General features: G+C 40.2%; 1 protein-coding gene across 2 annotated transcripts in view; it reads right to left on the reverse strand.

The window, feature by feature from the left end:
• The window catches only part of tnpo1 (transportin 1), a 148,067-nt gene extending 146,794 nt beyond the window's left edge, over positions 1 to 1,273 (reverse strand). Inside the window, exon 1 of one of the 2 annotated variants that reach the window (XR_012099241.1) lies at positions 1,242 to 1,273. The gene's annotated coding sequence lies outside the window, so the exon portion shown is untranslated. The remainder of the gene's footprint in view (positions 1 to 1,241) is intronic. The other variant, XM_073048327.1, reaches the window with a different exon arrangement.
• Positions 1,274 to 16,864: the final 15,591 nt, after the last annotated feature.

Genomic DNA, 16,864 nt, shown 5'->3' on the forward strand with positions numbered 1-16,864 from the left:
TGCTCAATTTCTCTCCATAGCCCAGACCCTCAAGTTCCAACAACATCTTCGTAAATATCCTCTGAAAGCTTTGTAACTTACTGGCCTCTTTTCTACAGCAAAGTGACCAAAACTGAACACAATATTGCAAACGCAGCCTCACCAACATCTTGTACAATTTCTATACTCAATACCCCTGAATAATGAAGATTACTATGCCAAAAAACCCTTCTTTACAACAATTTTTAGGAAACCAAGAACTGTACTCCAAGGTCCCTTTGTTCTACAACTCCCAGGGAAGACCTACCCTCATTTGTCATCCCAAAAATATGATAAATTCAAATTTATCTGAATTAATTCTATTTTGCCTTCCTTCAGCCCATTTACTCAGATAATTAAAGATCTGCTATAAATCCTGATTAACCATCTTCACTGTCCACAACACCACCTACTTTAGTATCATCTGAAAATTTTTAACTTTTTAATTTTTTTCCTTCTTTGGGGCAGTACTAGTCGAGATATATAACTAAAATCTTGATATGCCAACATTTTAGCATCACTGACTATAACTGGCCACTAAATAGTGAGATCTGTCCAATTTATATCATCCTTGGATACTATCTCGAGAGCAGAGCTTGAAATTCTGATGAAGGGTGTCGGCCAAAACATCGTCTGTTTACTCTTTTCCATAGATGTTGCCTTGCATGAGGAAATCAACGGGCATTTTGTGTGTTGCAGGCATATTTTAAAATAACTAGTGTATAAATTGACCAGTAACTTTCCATCAGGACCCCTTCCCAAGCACTGGAGAAAATGCACTGCAATTCTCATCTTTTACCTGCAACAATGCAACTCTGAACCCACGAGGACACTGGAGCAACGCCCACCCACGAGTCATTCTCTATCAGCTGATTTATTCCTCGCCAATCGATCTCATAAGATTTATAAGGGGCAAAAAAAAACCGGACAAATGGTATATTCCTCGCTCCGATCAAAGGCTATACTTAGCTCCGACAGCAATATACGTTATGCGTTTCAACATCCAGCAGCTAGTATAATCAGAGGAAACTACCGAAAACGCAAATACTTGCATTTTGCCACCCTTAACGAGACTGACCTTATTCAAAAATTAACACCATGCGGAAAACATGTTTAAAAATATGTTTATGAATAACAAAAATTAACTATCTTACACATTTCAATAATTAGCAAATAACAACTAACGGTATACAGTGTACAATGATTAGCTAACAAACACCTACCCAAACCATCATAATGTCCCATGTAAATACAGAAACGAATCACCACACCTGAAATGGCGCTATCCCCAAGCGCGTCACATTTAAGCAACCGGCACCCTGATTCGTCAAATGAATGATCAGATAGTAACCAGAGCAACCACGTTCATTGAGTTTAAGAATCTCTATGGAAACGGATAAATTGATTGCTTGGTAGCATGCAGGCTAATATTTGAAGATGATTAGTCTCATCACTGCTAAATATACATGAAGACATTTTTATTTCTCTTAAGCAATCACTGGACATGAATGTCGAGATAAGCACATATATGTTGAGAACAACTACAATGTAATATGTATCTTTTACACTTGTCTTAGTCAAAATGCAGCTTAAAATCCATGGGAATATTCATCTACCCTATTGACACGTAATTTTTGTTTGTGGGGAGTTAAATTGAACCCCTGAGGTAAAATACTGCAAAAGACTGTCAATATAAATCAATCTCTATAATCTGTTTTCCATTCTGAAGAAAAGTCTCTGATTTGAAACTTGAGCCCTGTTTCTCTCTCTGCAGATGTTGCATGATCCTCTGAGAATTTCCAGCATTTTTTTTTGTTTCTATTATTCACAGTTCAAAATACATACAAGAGCCTCTTATGCAAACTTAGACATATGGAATTTCCCAAAATGTCCTCATTGCTGTAATTACAAGTACTTTCCACCTTTAGACTTCTCTGGAAATCCAGCAACATTGTGCCACCTAACCATAGTTTACCAGTAGTTACGGTAGGAAGTATGCCCTTGGAGCCTGTGCAAGGTTAGATCTCACATCCAATAGTGAATGGACAGGAACAGTTCCAAAGGAAGATGGGCCGGTTTTTTTCATATATAATTTTCTATTTTTTAATTAATTAATTTAAATCATTAACTAAAATGTATTTAAGTGGTTTCATTACTTCTATTTTATCTTTTATTTACTCTTAAGCTTTTAGAAGTTTGTTTATTTTGGTGTATTTTTAAATATTTATGAATGCACGAAATTAAATCTATTGGAAGGTTTGACAGCTAGTAAGCCTAGGAACATTGGTGTCAAGGCAGTTTTGACAATAGGCCAGAACTTATACACCTCCCAAATGTATCTAACTATTTGACAAGCCACTTTTTTTTTGCTGTTGACTAGTAAATTTATAGGTCAGTCCATGCAAGATGCCTGTAATACAATCACTTTTGGTTATATGACAGCTTAGATATCATGATAAGCTCCAAATTACTCCATGAACTTTATCAGACAAAACAGTTGGTGCTGAGTCACAAATGGAGGTAATATGATGAATATGAATTAATTTGGACTACAAACTAAGTTTGAAAGACAAACATAAAGAAGAAGAGAGGATGAGAGATTTACAAATGTAGAAAGGGAATTCCAGGACTTAGAGAGACCCATAGCAGCAGAAGACACAACTGTCTTCTGTGGAGCAGTTAAATATGTGCTTAGAAATGGCAGAATATGAAGAGCACAAATATCTTGGAACATATCAGGGATGGAGAAGACTTGAGAGATGGAGATCAGAAATCATGAAGGTATTTAAAAAGACAAGAAAGGGTGCAGAAATGAAATAATGCACAAATAATTGTCAGAAATCATAATGCACCTTTTAGTTCACCAGTATTCAGTGAAGCTGATGGTCAACAATTCAATAGTTTGTGTGTACCATTACTGAGACAGCCTAATTTTAAAAGCAAAATAATGTTATTTATTTATTTTTAACTAAAATCCCTAACTTCAATAGCAGTGCTCGAGTTTATGTCTCTGAACCAGTAATCCGGAATTCTTAATGCCAAACCTGTGATTTACCTATGACAGCATTAGCATTTGTACTATTGGGGGAGATCTCCTGCCCATGTCTGTATCAGATTGGACAGACAGGACAGTTTTGGAGCTTTGGAAAATTGAGTCATGAAAACCCAAGTAGAAAGTGCAAGTCCATTTTTTATTGGTTCTACTCAATGGCATAAATAACACAAACTTGCTTAAATCTTTGCAGTATAAGTGGTAGATGGTGAAGCCATGGATATTGGTCTTTCTTTGTACCTGATTATACCTAGCTGTTTTCGATTCATTGTAGATAAATATACAGAACACTCAGATTTTTCTCTACCTATTCCATATTCAAAATCAGATTGGTTAGTATATGAAATTGTAATAAGAACATTAGATCTGTCCAGTCCAGTGTTTCAATGGGCCTCCTCATCACAATTTAAGGATCGAGGAATGACTGTACAGGTGCATGGATGTCAGCGAGTTAGACTGGCGGGAAGTGTTTAAAAAGACAGCTTTATAGAGCGGGCACCTGAGGAGCGGGCGTTGGAGTAGAGGGAGTCAGAGTAGTAGGGCATTGGCTCAACGGGGCTTTGGCAATAACAGGTCGAGGCGAGGTAAGTTAGTTGTGAAGAATAACCATATAACCATATAACAATCACAGCATGGAAACAGGCCATTCCGGCCCTCCTAGTCCATGCTGAACTCTTAATCTCACCTAGTCCCACCTACCCGCACTCAGCCCATAACCCTCCACTCCTTTCATGTCCATATACCTATCCAATTTTACCTTAAATGACACAACTGAACTGGCCTCTACTACTTCTACAGGAAGCTCATTCCACACAGCTATCACTCTCTGAGTAAAGAAATACCCCCTCGTGTTTCCCTTAAACTTTTGCCCCCAACTCTCAAATCATGTCCTCTCGTTTGAATCTCCCCTACTCTCAATGGAAACAGCCTATTCACGTCAACTCTATCTATCCCTCTCACCATTTTAAATACCTCGATCAAATGCCCCCTCAATCTTCTACGCTCCAATGAATAGAGACCTAACTTGTTCAACCTTTCTCTGTAACTTAAGTGCTGAAACCCAGGTAACATCCTAGTAAATCGTCTCTGCACTCTCTCTAATTTATTGATATCTTTCCTATAATTCGGTGACCAGAACTGTACACAATATTCCAAATTTGGCCTTACCAATGCCTTGTACAATTTTAACATTACATCCCAACTTCTGTACTCAATGCTCTGATTTATAAAGGCCAGCGTTCCAAAAGCCTCCTTCACCACCCTATCTACATGCGACTCCACCTTCAGGGAACTATGCACTGTTATTCCTAGATCTCTCTGTTCCACTGCATTCCTCAATGCCCTACCATTTACCCTGTATGTTCTATTTGGATTATTCCTGCCAAAATGTAGAACCTCACACTTCTCAGCATTAAACTCCATCTACCAATGTTCAGCCCATTCTTCTAACTGGCATAAATCTCCCTGCAAGCTTTGAAAACCCACCTCATTATCCACAACACCTCCTACCTTAGTATCATCAGCATACTTACTAATCCAATTTACCACCCCATCATCCAGATCATTTATGTATATTACAAACAACATTGGGCCCAAAACAGATCCCTGAGGCACCCCACTAGTCACCGGCCTCCATCCCGATAAACAATTATCCACCACTACTCTCTGGCATCTCCCATCTAGCCACTGTTGAATCCATTTTATTACTCCAGCATTAATACCTAACGACTGAACCTTCTTAACTAACCTTCCATGTGGAACTTTGTCAAAGGCCTTGCTGAAGTCCATATAGACTACATCCACTGCCTTACCCTCGTCAACATTCCTCGTAACTTCTTCAAAAAATTCAATAAGGTTTGTCAAACATGACCTTCCATGCACAAATCCATGCTGGCTACTCCTAATCAGATCCTGTCTATCCAGATAATTATAAATACTATCTCTAAGAATACTTTCCATTAATTTACCCACCACTGATGTCAAACTGACAGGTCTATAATTGCCAGGCTTACTTCTAGAACCCTTTTTAAACAATGGAACCACATGAGCAATACGCCAATCCTCCGTCACAATCCCCGTTTCTAATGACATCTGGAAGATCTCCGTCAGAGCTCCTGCTATCTCTACACAAACTTCCCTCAAGGTCCTGGGGAATATCCTGTCAGGACCCGGAGATTTATCCACTTTTAAATTTCTTAAAAGCGCCAGTACTTCCACCTCTTTAATTATCATAGGTTCCATAACTTCCTTACTTGTTTCCCACACCTTACCCAATTCAATATCCTTCTCCTTAGTGAATACTGAAGAGAAGAAATCGTTCAAAATCTCTCCCATCTCCCTCGGCTCCACACATAGCTGACCACCCTGATTCTCTAAGGGACCAATTTTATCCCTCACTATCCTCTTGCTTTTAATATAACTGTAGAAACCTTTCGGATTTACTTCCACCTTATTTGCCAAACCAAACTCGTATCTTCTTTTAGCTTTTCTAATCTCTTTCTTAAGATTCCTTTTACATTCTTTATATTCCTCGAGCAATTCCTTTACTCCATGCTGCCTATATCTATTGTAGACATCCCTCTTTTTCCGAACCAAGTTTCTAATATCCCTTGAAAACCATGGCACTTTCAAACCTTTAACCTTTCCTTTCAACCTAACAGGAACATAAAGATTCTGTACCCTCATAATTTCACCCTTAAATGACCTCCATTTCTCTATTACATCCTTCCCATAAAACAACTTGACCCAATCCACTCTCTCTAAATCCCTGCACATCTCCTCAAAGTTAGCCTTTCTCCAATCAAAAATCTCAACTCTAGGTCCAGTCCTGTCCTTCTCCATAATTATATTGAAGCTAATGCTATTGTGATCACTGGACCCGAAGTGCTCCCCAACACATACATCTGTCAGCTGACCTATCGCATTCCCTAACAGGAGATCCAACACTGCCCCATCTCTAGTCGGAAGGAATAGGAATAGGAAGTATGTCTCTGAGGCCGGTGTTCTGTACTGGGTGTCAGATGTGAGATGTCCATCTGCGCCAGGTGTTTCGAGCTTCAGCGCCTTAGGGACTGGGTTAGGGAACTGGAGATGCCGCTCGATGACCTTCATCTGGTCAGGGAAAGTGAGGATGTGATAGAGAGGAGCTATAGGCAAGTGGTCACACTGGGGCCTTCAGAGACAGATAAGTGGTAATAGTCAGGAGAGGGAAGGGCAAGGGTCAGATACTAGAGAGTACACCTGTGCTGTCCCCCTTAACAATTGTACTCCTGTTTGAGTACTGTTGGGGGGTGGTGACCTACCTGGGGGAAGCAACAGTGCTGTGCCTCTGGCACAGAGTCTGGCCCTGTGGCTCAGAAGGGTAGGGAAAGGAAGAGGATGGCAGCAGTGATAGAGGACTCTATATTTAGGGGGTTAGACAGGTGATTCTGTGGACACAGGAAAGAAACACGGGTGGTAGTTTGCCTCCAGGTGCCAGGGTCCGGGATGTTTCTGATTGCATCCAGGATATCCTGGTGGGAAGGTGAACAGCCAGAGGTCAAGGTACATATTCATACCAATGACATTGGTAGGAACAGGGAGGAGGTCCTGAAAACAGACTACAGGGAGTTAGGAAGGAAGTTGAGAAGCAGGACCTCAAAGGTAGAAATCTCGGGATTACTGCCTGTGCCACGCAACAGTGAGTGTAGGAATAGAATGAGGTGGAGGATAAATGCATGGCTGAGGGATTGGAATAGGGGGGCAGGGATTCAGATTTCTGGATCATTGAGACATCGTTTGGGGTAGGAGTGACCTGTACAAAAATGACAGGTTACACTTGAATCTGAGGAAGACCACTATCCTGGCAGGGAGGTTTGCTAAGGTTGTTAGGGAGAGTTTAAACTAGAATCGCTGAGGGGTGGGAACTGAACTGAATAGATGGAGGAAGGGGTGGTTGGCTCACAAATCGAGAAAGCTTATAGACAGTGTGAGAGAGAGGATAGGCAGGTGATAGAGAAGGGATAAGCTCAGACTGAGGGTTTGAGATGTGTCTATTTTAATGCAAGGAGTATCATGAACAAAGTGGATGAGCTTAGAGCATGGATCAGTACTTGGAGCTATGATGTTGTGGCCATTACAGAAACTTGGATGGCTCAAGAGCAGGAATGGTTACTTAGAGTGCCAGGCTTTCGATGTTTCAGGAAGGACAGGGAGGGAGGCAAAGAGGTGGGGGCATGGCACTACTGATCAGAGATAGTGTCATGGCTGCAGAAAAAGAGGAATTCATGGAAGGATTGTCTACTGAGTCTCTATGGGTGGAAGTTAGGGACAAGAAGAGGTCAATAACTCTATTGGGTGTTTTTTATAGACCATCCAATAGTAATAAGGACATCGAGGAACAGATAGGGAGACGTATTCTGGAAAGATGCAATAATAACAGGGTTGTCATGGTGGAAGATTTTAATTTCCCCAATATTGATTGGCATCTCCCTAGAGCAAGGGGTTTAGATGGGGTGGAGTTTGTTGGGTGTGTTCAGGAAGGTTTCCTGACACAATATGTAGATAAGCCTACAAAAGGAGAGGCTGTACTTGATCTGGTATTGGGAAATGAACCTAGTCAAGAGTTAGGTCTCTCAGTGGGACAACATTTTGGAGATAATGTTCACAATTCTATCTCCTTTACCATAGCATTGGAAAGGGATAGGAACAGACAAGCTAGGAAAGCGTATAATTGGAGTAAGGGGAAATATGAAGCTATCAGGCAGTAACTTAGAAGCATAAATTGGGAACAGATGTTCTCAGGGAAATGTACAGCAGAAATGTGGCAAATATTCAGGGGATATTTGTATGGTGTTCTGCATAGGTACTTTCCAATGAGACAGGGAAAGGATGGTAGAGTACAAGAACCATGGTATACAAAGGCTGTTGAAAATCTAATCAAGAGGAAAACAAAAGCTTATGAAAGGTTCGAAAAACTAGGTAATGATAGAGATCAAGAAAATTATAAGGCTAGCAGGAAGGAGCTTAAGAGTAAAATTAAGAGAGCCAGAAGGGGCCATGAGAAGGCCTTGGCAAGAAGGATTAAGGAAAACCCCAAGGCATTCTTCAAGTATGTGAACAGCCACAGGAAAAGACGGGACAGAACAGGACCAATCAAGTGTGATAGTGGAAAAGTGTGTATGGAACCAGAGGAGACAGCGGAGGTACTTAATGAATAATTTGCTTTAGTATTCACTACGGAAAAGGACCTTGGCAATTGTAGGGATGACTTACAGTGGACTGAAAAGTTTGAGCATATAGACATTAAAAAAGATGTGCTGGAGCTTTTGGAAAGCATCAAGTTGGATAAGTCACCAGGACAGGACTAGATATACCCCAGGCTACTGTGGGAGGCAAGGGAAGAGATTGCTGAGCCTTTGGCAATGATCTTTGCATCATCAATGGGGACAGGAGATGTTCTGGAGGATTGGAGGTTTGTAAATGTTGTTCCCTTATTCAAGAAAGGGAGTAGAGATAGCCCAGGAAATTATAGACCAGTGAGTCTTACTTCAGCGATTGGTATGCTGATGGAGAAGATCCTGATAGACAATATTTAACATTTGGAGAGACATAATATGGTTAGGAATAGTCAGCATGGCTTTGTCAAAGGCAGGTCTTACCTTATGAGCCTGATTGAATTTTTTGAGGATGTGACTGAATACATTGACGAAGGTAGAGCAGTAGATGTAGTCTATATGGATAGTCTATATGTATTTCAGCAAGGCATTTGATAAGATACCCCACGTAAGGCTTATTGAGAAAGTAAGGAGGTATGGGATCCAAGGGGACCTTGCTTTGTGGATCCAGAATTGGCTTACTCAAAGAAGGCAAAGAGTGGTTGTAGATGGGTCATATTCTGTATGGAGGTTGGTGACCAGTGGTGTATCTCAGGGATTTGTTCTGGGACCCCCTTCTCTTCGTGATTTTTTTTAAATGACCTGGATGAGGAAGTGGAGGGTTGGGTTAATAAATTTGCTGATAACACAAAGGTTGGGGGTGTTGTGGATAGTGTGGAGAGCTGTCAGAGGTTACAGCGGGACATCGATAGGATTCAAAACTGGGCTGAGAAGTGGCAGATGGAGTTCAACCCAGATAAATGTGAGGTGGTTCATTTTGATAGGTCAAATATGATGGCAGAAGTGGAGGATCAGAGGGATCTTGGGGTCCATGTCCATAGGACACTCAAAGCTGTTATGCAAGGTTGAAAGTGTGGTTAAGAAGGCATATGGTGCATTGGCCTTCATCAACCATGGGATTGAGTTCAAGACCCAAGAGGTAATGTTACAGCTGTATAGGACCTTGATCAGACTCCAGTTGGTGTACTGTGCTCAGTTCTGGTCACCTCAGTACAGGAAGCATGTGGAAATTATAGAAAGGGTGCAGAAGAGATTTACAAGGATTTTGCCTGGATTAGGGAGCATGCCTTATGAGACTAGCATGAGTGAACTTGGCCTTTTTTCCTTGGAGCAACTGAGGATGAGCGGTGACCTGATAGAGGTGTATAAGATGATGAGGGGCATTGATTGTGTGGATAGTCAGAGGCTTTTTCCCAGGGCTGAAATGGCTAACATGAGAGGGCACAGCTTTAAGGTGCTTGGAGGTAGGTACAGAGGAGATGTCAGGGGTAAGTTTTTTATGCAGAGAGTGGTGAGTGCGTGGAATGAGCTGCCGGTAATGGTGGTGGAGGCAGATATGATAGGGCCTTTTAAGAGACTCCTGGATAGGTACATGGAGATTAGAAAAATAGAGGCTATGGGTAACCCTAGGTAATTTCTAAAGTAGGTACATGTTTGGCACAGCATCGTGTGCCGAAGGGCCTGTATTGTGCTGTAGGTTTTCTTTATTTTCTATGTTTCTAATGTTTAACTTTATTAGATGTGGAGAGTTGGACTCAGTTTTCAGACCAGTGGGTAGAATGTGCATCATGTGCAGAAAGGATAATAAATTATGAATAATCTTGGGAATTATTCTTAAAAGACAACCTACTGCTTCAACTGGAAGTGGGAACTCATGCCATTTCTGTCCTGAAAATCAGCTATTTCCTTTCCTTCGCTATTCTTTGTTTGCCTCTCTTCTATTTTACCTGGAAACTGGTACAGCTGCATGAAAGTCATCCCATTTTTTATCTTCCAAACCAATAAACTGCCCACTAGTAGTAATTCAGCATGCACAGCCTATCATCATTGTGCAGATGAAGTTGAGAAAATGGCCTGGGAATTATCATGTTTAGCAATGCATCTGCACTCTTTATGAGTAATATTATAAGAGCTTAAGTCACAGGAACAGAATAGGTGGCATAATTATGGAAGAAGTAGGGAGGTGAACAGAGTCTTTTCAAGGTAAGTGATGTTATTCCACAACAACCTTGCACTCAATGTCAGTGTTACGAACCCCGTAACTGGGTATCTTACCAGCAAAGATAGGAGTATCTGTTTAAGTCTGATGATACTATTTTTAACAGTATTTATTAGTAAAAATACACAAAAATAATATCAATGCAAATATACAGATAATATACGACATCAATACTAAACCTAAAAGTGCGGGTATAATAATAATCAATAAGAAATAAGCTCTATCGTTGTCTAGGGGATAATGAATTGTCCGATGGAAATATAAAGTTCAGTTCAGTTCATGCAGGCTGCAGTAGTTGTTGATCACTGTGTTGCAATTGTTGGAGAGAGAGAGAGAGAGTAACAGCTATTAACTTGTCGACTTTCCTTTTACGATCTTGATCTGTCGATGTGTTGTTTTTGTGGCCATTCACGTATGACCCCTCTGTCTTTTAGCTAGACCGTTCCATGGAGGACTCGTCACCCAGGCAAGGGTGGACGTGCACACAAGCCCCCACCGGTCTCGTAGCGTCTCTCCTGGTGTGTCTGAGGGGTGTTCCCCAGACCCTACTTTTATCCCCACTCACGGGGTCTCAGGTGTCAATCAGGTTGGGATGATGCAATCCCTCAACCAGACCACTCTAGTTGCCCACTGAGGGGTTTCAATGAATAGAACAGTACTCAATACACAATTCCTTCTTCAAGAGACAATAGCAGTAATCAGTGGTTCCGTTCCGCTTTTGTTAGGAGGAGACATTCCACCTTTGTGTATCCCTGCATTGTCTCTCTCTCATTACTGACATGAGCTGTTTATCTCTCTCATTTCCTGGGTATCAGACCCGAAATAATAGCGATTTTGCGATTCTCAAAAAGGGGGGGGGGACTTTGCACCCTTCTCCCCATCAGAGTTGCTCCTCATTCGTAACAGTCAGCAAGATTGAGGAATTGATTGTGGACTTCAGGAAGGAAAGTTAAGGGAACAAACTCCTCATCAAGGGATCAGCAGTGGAAAGGGTGAGCAGTTTCAAATTCCTGGGTGTCAACATCTCTGAAGATCTTTCCTGGGTCCGATATATTGATCCAATTACAAAGAAGACACAACAGTGGCTATATTTCATTAGGAGTTTGAGGAGACTTGGAATGTCACCAAAGGCACTTGCAAATTTCTACAGATGTTCAATGGAAAACATTCTGACTGGTTGCATCACCATCTGGTATGGAGGGACCACTGCACAGGATCAGAAAAAGTTGCAGAAAATTGTAAATGCAGCCAGCTCCATCATGGGCACTAGCCTTCCCAGCATTGAGGTCACCTTCAAAGGGAGTTGCCTCAAAAAGAGGCATCTGTCATTAATGACCCCCCCCCCCCCCATTACCTAGGACATGCCCTCTTATCATTGCTATCATCAAGGAGGAGTCTGAGACACACATGCAACATTTCAGAAACAGCTTCTTCCCCAGAGCAACCAGATCTCTGAACGGACAATGAAACCACGAACACTACCTTGCTGTTTTTCCTTTCTTTTTGCACTACATATTTAATATTTTATATATCCTTATTGTAACGTATCTTTTTGTATTATGTATTGCAATGTACTGCTGCCACAAAACAACAAATTTCACAACATATGACAGTCATAATAAGCCTGGTTCTGATTCTGAAACACATGTTTTGGGTCATGGGAAGAAATCTGAGCTCCCTGAGGAAATCCACATAGTCAATTGGAGAACATATAAGCTCCACACAGACAGCATCCAAAGTCAGGATTGATCCCAACTGTTGAGCAACATGAGGCAGTAGCTCATATATTGTGCCATCCAAAATATATGAAGATGTAACAAATTGAAAAAGGATCTAGTGCCTTCCCAATGTATATGATGAATAGACTCTTCTTGGGCTTCTAGCCGGGTACAAGTATCAATTTCAACCAATGTTTTGATGACAAAATCTGCCATCTTCAGGGATGGAACAAATTTCTTGGAAAGTTACACATTTGAAGAGGGCTTATTTGCTTGAAGAGTTTTATCAGATTAGAAACATAGAAACATAGAAAATAGGTGCACGAGTAGGCCATTCAGCCCTTCGAGCCTGCACCGCCATTCAGTATGATCATGGCTGATCATCCAACTCAGAACCCTGTACCTGCTTTCTCTCCATACCCCCGATCCCTTTAGCTACAAGGGCCATATCTAACTCCCTCTTAAATATAGCCAATGAACTGGCCTCAACTGTTTCCTGTGGCAGAGAATTCCACAGATTCACCACTCTTTGTGTGAAGAAGTCTTTCCTCATCTCGGTCCTAAAAGGCTTCCCCTTTATCCTTAAACCGTGACCCCTCATTCTGGACTTCTCCAATATCGGAAACAATCTTTCTGAATCTAGCCTGTCAAATCCCTTTAGAATTTTATACGTTTCAATAAGATCCCCCCTCAATCTTCTAAATTTCAGTGAGTATAAGCCTAGTCGATCCAGTCTTTCTTCATATGAAAGTTCTGCCATCCCAGGAATCAATCTGGTGAACCTTCTTTGTACTCCCTCTATGGCAAGAATGTCTTTCCTCAGATTAGGGGACCAAAACTGCACACAATACTCTAGGTGTGGTCTCACCAAGGCTTTGTACAACTGCAGTAGAACCTCCCTGCTCCTGTACTCGAATCCTCTTGCAATGAATGCCAACATACCATTTGCCTTTTTCACCGCCTGCTGTACCTGCATGCCCACTTTCAATGACTGGTGTACAATGATAGAAATGATTATTGACCATAAGGTACTGAGTAGATACTGGCAAAAAAATTTCAATTCATGACATAACTTGGAACAATTATGGAAGCATAAATACATTTTTAATAGATTTGTTAGACAAATCTGTAAAGAACTAGGGTGTAGGCTTCTACAGTTTTGCTTTTAATTTAACTCAGCAAAATCTTATGTGACAGGTCATAAAATGATCTTGGATAAATCCTAATTTACTTAGTGATTATTTTATAAATATTAATAAAATAGTGGATTGTAAATTATCCTACCCAAAATTATATCACATCCCGACATAAAGTTGTATATTATATTAATTAACCAATGGGTAGTAAAATATCAATGCCACCTTACAATCCCTTCCAACATGCATTTTGGAGAAAGGAAAAGTTGTATGAATAAATATAAAAATATTTACATGCTATCCATCTATTATGACTCACCTTCCCATTAGCAGTTTGAAGATAAGTATAATTTCCAACAATATTAAATAAATCAAAACATAATAAAAAGAGGCACAATACATTTGCTCTCTTTTGATCCAATAAAAACTTCCCAGACTTAATCATGCAGTATATTTAATGAAAAGCTACCTAAATACGGGGAATTATTGTATCATGTGCTGGTCAGTAGGGTAAACCCACATTTGCCATCTGCTGTTGAGTAAAGCCCCTGTATTGAATGCCTATGCTTTGCAATTACAGTTGAATTTCTTGTTAAAGTCACCGGATAGCATTGTTCTATTGCATATTGTCGAGGGTTTCAATGAAGTGGATATAAATTTAAATACAGTACCTTCTATGCTCCTCTATCTGGTTTCCATAGATAAAGAATGAGGAAACAGAATGAGTCACAGTTTGTTTTCAGTTATTTTGTATTCATAAATAATGTATGAATATAAAATACTGTGCGTATGTAGTTGACTTTCCAAAACCTCTGAAAGACTTAGTAAGCCACACAGTTCAAAAGTTAGGGATGGGCAATAAAATATTGACCTTGTCAGTGATGTTTAGATCCCATGAAATGAATAAGTAAGTGTTAAATAAATCTGAGTACAGATACATATATATATATGTGTGTGTGTGTGTGTGTGTGTGTGTGTGTGTGTGTGTGTGTGTGTGTGTGTGTGTGTGTGTGTGTGTGTGTGTGTGTGTGTGTGTGTGTATATACATACATATACTAGTAAGAATATAATTAAGGATAAGGGTAGTTTTATAGTTTTAGGTAGATATTACTATTTTAGAAGGAAGCAAGTTTATTTATCTCTCCAACTTCTTGATCTATTTAGGTCCTGTCAGATGGTTTTTTTTGGCATAAAGCCCAAATGCTCTGACTGCTCTCCTGGCCCAGACTTCACTCATGTAGTGCTTGAATTTCCTGGCTAACATCCCATCGGACTGTGTGGCAGCTTGCATAAATCTGTGGTATGTAATTTGAAACAAAACTTTAAAAGCAAGAGTGGAAAAAGCTAATTACCCTAAAATTTATACAGAAATATGTTTGCTATTTAACTCATTTTTCATTATTTGAGCATCATTAGAAAGATCAGCATTTGCTGCCCATCTCCAATTATCCAAGAAGGTGGAGGTATGCACTGAAGGAGGCATTTCATAACTTTGAGCCTTTATTCTGCTGTCTTTCACTTGCTACTCATTTCTTTGGCCAGGAGTTTCCACTTAAAACACCTCAACTTTATAATTCTGCATCCAACTAGACTCCTCCTTCCAACTTATTTACTCTCGAGATCTATTCATGGTTAACTGTTAGCACAATATTGCTCATCACAATGTTTCCATTGCATATATTTATTCTAATTACTTCCTACCCCCACCCCCTCTGAAAATATAGTTCTATGTTCAATAAAGACCAAGTTCAATTTCATTAAGATTTCTAATATGGACTGTGTTTTTGTGGTTTGGCAAACTGTCATCTGTCTCATAAAAGCTAGATATCAGGTCTCAGTCACTTCCTCCCCAGTAATGAACAGCAGGTCCTTGTCTCTCAGACAGTCACTGATCCTATTTGCTTGGGAGATCTATCCTCTACAACATCCAGCCTCATAGTCCTCCAAGCCTGCACAATGTACTTCTACCTCCTCCTCAAGGTTCAGGAGCATGAATATCATTATAGCTGCTTTGTTTCGTCTTTCCTTCCTCCACAAACTTATTTCTTCCTATCTTGACTTTATAGAAACACAAAGGATTAAAGACATTGTAATCTGGAACAAAACCAACTGCTGGCAAAAGTCAATGGGTCATATAGAACCTGTCATATCAATTTCCTGATACATGTTCTTAATCCAAAACATTGATCATTCCTCTGCCTCCACAGATGCTGCTTGACCTTCTGTCTTCCTCCAATAGTTTTTTTAAAAATTTCCTTTACTTTATTCCTCTTCCCCTTCTCCAGTCACTTCCATTTACAATGGTGATACCGTTGACACCCTCTGCCACTTTGATATTTTCCAATTTTGTGATCCTAGTTAGCTCATTTTCACTATGGAGATCCATTATCTCTGCAGCTCCCTCCCTCACTACAGAAGTCTGGAAGTTCTTCACTCTTGAACAGAGACAGAACCTTTGTCAACTTCACGCACTTTCTCCAAGTCACAGGTATAGTTATGGGATCTTATGTGAGCCTAGGCTGTGCCTGTGTCTTTACTTGATACATCGTAAGGCCCTTACTTCAGTCCTATTTAGATTACTAACCTCAATTCTTTTTCTGTTGTATTGATGCTATATTAAAGATGGTTCTTCCACTCAAACAGCATTCAAACACTTGACTACTCTCTTTGCCATTGTCTATTCTATTTTCATCTTCACATAACCAATATCTGACTTTTTCCTTTGCTTTATTGACATGTCTATATTCATCTCAGGGCAATCAGTATCTATTATGAACCTTCCATCAGATTTTTTTTCCAGTCCTGATGAAGGGCCTTGGCCGGAAACATCAACTGTTTAACACTTTTCTGTAGATGCTGCCTAGCCTGCTGAATTCCTTTTGCATTTTATGTATGTTGCTTGGATTTCCAGCAACTGCAGATTTTCTCATATTTCTAGTATGAACTGACCAGCTTCCGCAGCTCCTCCTCCTTACTTTCAGTAAGGGGACCACTCCATTTTCGAAGTTTCTGCATTTGTATTATATCTGCTCTGCCAATTTGATTTTTCACAACTTAGCTTTTAAAATATCTTTCCTTTTCCTTAACTTTAGCTTTTTGAAAGAACTCTCAACCCTCCTCTATTTCCTGCATTTTTCCTTCTATCTCCATCCAACCTGAACACACTACCCTTGCTCTCACCTTCTACCACCCCCCCCCCCACCACTCACACATTCAGTGGAATAGCTTATATAATTATATAATTTCTGAGACCTTTTGCCTTCCCTTCCCTACTCTTTCAGCACTCTGAAGGACCCATTTGCTCTGCAACTTACTGATACACTCTTTCATCTATTTCCTTTCTCATGGTAATCTTCCATGCAACTTTTGAGGACTGCAACACTGCTTTTTTTTACCCTAAGCAGTCCTTCCAAATGCAGTAGCAAGTCACTTGCAGTTCTTCCAATTTAATGTATTGTATTCATACACACAATATAGTCACCTCCTCAATGGTTATACCAACAATGCAGAACACCTCCTACCAGAAGGATAACCCTGAGTTTCTAATTCTCTGCTTTACTCCTTCT

The sequence above is a fragment of the Hemitrygon akajei genome, chromosome 6, assembly GCF_048418815.1.
Source record: "Hemitrygon akajei chromosome 6, sHemAka1.3, whole genome shotgun sequence".
Lineage (NCBI taxonomy): Eukaryota > Metazoa > Chordata > Chondrichthyes > Myliobatiformes > Dasyatidae > Hemitrygon > Hemitrygon akajei.